Source organism: Prionailurus viverrinus, chromosome B3, assembly GCF_022837055.1.
Source record: "Prionailurus viverrinus isolate Anna chromosome B3, UM_Priviv_1.0, whole genome shotgun sequence".
NCBI lineage: Eukaryota > Metazoa > Chordata > Mammalia > Carnivora > Felidae > Prionailurus > Prionailurus viverrinus.
In genome coordinates, this window is record NC_062566.1 from 96,160,574 (window position 1) to 96,163,200 (window position 2,627).

The 2,627-nt window shown below is 37.6% G+C and overlaps 1 pseudogene; it reads left to right on the forward strand.

Annotated features, from left to right (window-relative positions):
- Window positions 1–251: 251 nt before the first annotated feature.
- On the forward strand, window positions 252–994 carry LOC125167259 (40S ribosomal protein S3a-like; annotated as a pseudogene).
- Window positions 995–2,627: the final 1,633 nt, after the last annotated feature.

A 2,627-nucleotide genomic window follows, 5' to 3' on the forward strand; every position in this document is an offset into this window, starting at 1 on the left:
AAACTCAATATTGTTTTCTTAAAATAATGTCTTCCCAAAATGATCTATAAATTCAATGCAATATCAATCAAAATCCAAATGAAACGTGTGTGTGTGTGTGTGTGTGTGTAACTTGTTAAACTATATCTATAATTTATATGTAAGAGCCATAAATATACTTATGAAGAAGAATAAGATGGGGAGATTTGCCATAGAGGTTACCTTATTAAAAAGCTATAGTAACTGAGCCTTTTGGCTCCTTGAACCTTGTCATGGCCGTTGGCAAGAATAAGCACCTTACAAAAGGTGGCAGAAAGGAAGCCAAGAAGAAAGTGGTTGATCCATTTTCTAAGGATTGGTATGATGTGAAAGCACCAGCTATGTTCAGTTTAAGAAATATTGGAAAAACACTAGTCCACCAGAACTCAAGGAACCAAAATCATATCTGATGGCCTCAAGGGTCGTGTTTTTGAAGTGAGCCTTGTTGATCTGCAGAAAGTTGTATTCAGAAATTCAAGATAATTTTTGAGGATGTTCAGGGTAAAAACTGCCTAAGTTCCATGGCATGGATCTTATCTGTGACAAAATGTGCTCCTTGGTCAAAAATGGCAGACCCTGATTGAAGCCCATGTTGATGTCAAGACTACTGATGTTTATTTGCTTCATCTATTCTGTATTGGTTTTACTAAAAAATGTAACAATCAGATTTAGAAGACCTCTTATGCTCAGCACCAACAGGTCCACCAAAATTCAGGAAAAGATGATGGAGATCATGACGTGGGAGGTGCAGATAAATGACTTGAAAGAAGTGGTCAGTAAATTGATTCCAGACAGCTTTGGAAAAGACATGGAAAAGTCTTGTCAATCTCTTTATCCACTCTATGCTGTCTTTGTTAAAAATGTAAAAATGCTGAAGAAGCCTGTGTTTGATTTGGGAAAGCACATAGAGCTTCATGGTGAAGGTAGTGGTTCTGGAAAAGTTACTGGGGATGAGACTGGTACTAAAGTTCAATAAAACCTGTTTAAAATTTAGATATTTAATGGTGACAAATAAAAAATGTTTAAAAAAAAAAAAGGACACCTGGGTGGGTCAGTTGGCTAAGCATCCAACTTTGTTCAGCTCAGGTCATGATCTCAAGGCTCGTGGGTTTGAGCCCCACATCCGGCTCTGTGCTGACAGCTCAGAGCCTGGAACCTGCTTAATATTGTGTCTCCCTCTCTCTCTGCCGCTCCCTGACCTGTGCTCTGTCTCTCTTCTCTAAGATGAATAAACACCAAAAAAAAAAAAAAAGAAAGAAAAAAATGTATAGTAATTTTAAGATAGTGTTACTGGTTTAAGGATAGAAAAAGTGACCAATAGAATAGAACAGAGTACCCAAACAGAACCACACCTATATGGAAACTTGATTTGTGACAGATTTTTTTTGTGGATCAGTGAAAGAAAAAATGGACTTAAAAAAAGTGTTAATACAGTTTAAAAGCATGACATTAAACCCCTGCCTCTTATCATGCACTAGAATAAATTCCAAATAGATCGATGATTGGAACGAGAGGGGCAAATGATAAAACTTCTTTTTTTATTAATAATGTATTTATTTTTTAATTTACATCCAAGTTAGTTAGCATATGGTGCATTTCAGGAGTAGATTCCTTAATTCCCCTTACCCATTTAGCCCATTCCCCTCCCACAACCCCTCCAGTAACCCTCTGTTTGTTCTCTATATTTAAGAATCTCTTATGTTTTGTCCCTGTCCCTGTTTTTATATTATTTTTGCTTCCCTCCCTTAATGTTCATCTGTTTGGTATCTTGAAGTCCTCATATGAGAGAAGTCATATGGTATGTCTTTCTCTAATTTCGCTTAGCATAATACCCTTCAGTTCCATCCATGTAGTTGCAAATGGCAAGATTTCATTCTTTTTGATTGCTGAGTAATACTCCATTGTGTATATATACCACATCTTCTTTATCCATTCATCCATCGGTGGACATTTGGGCTCTTTCCATACTTTGGCTGTTGTTGATAGTGCTGCTATAAACATTAGGGTACATATGCCCCAGGATCCCGTGGATAAATGCCTAGTAGTGCAATTGCTGGGTCGTAAGGTGTCCTATTTTTAATTTTTTGAGGAACATCCGTACTGTTTTCCAGAGTGGCTGCACCAGCTTGCATTCCCACCAGCACTGAAAAAGAGATCCTCTTTCTCAGCATCCTTGCCAACATCTGTTGTTGCCTGAGTTGTTAATGTTAGCCATTCTGACAGGGGTGAGGCGGTATCTCATTGTGGTCTTGATTTGTATTTCCCTGATGATGAGTGATGTTGAGCATTTTTTATATGTCGGTTGGCCATCTAGATGTCTTCTTTGGAAAAGTGTCTATTCATGTCTTTTGCCCATTTCTTCACTGGATTATTTGTTTTTTGGGTGTTGAGTTTGATAAGTTCTTTATAGATTCTGGATACTAACCCTTTATCTGATATGTCATTTGCAAATATCTTCTCCCATTCTGTCGGTTGCCTTTTAGTTTTGCTGATTGTTTCCTTCGCTGTGCAGAAGCTTTTTATTTTGATGAGGTCCCAGTAGTTCATTTTTGCTTTTGTTTCCTTGCCTCTGGAGACGTGTTGAGTAAGAAGTTGCTGCAGACAAGTTC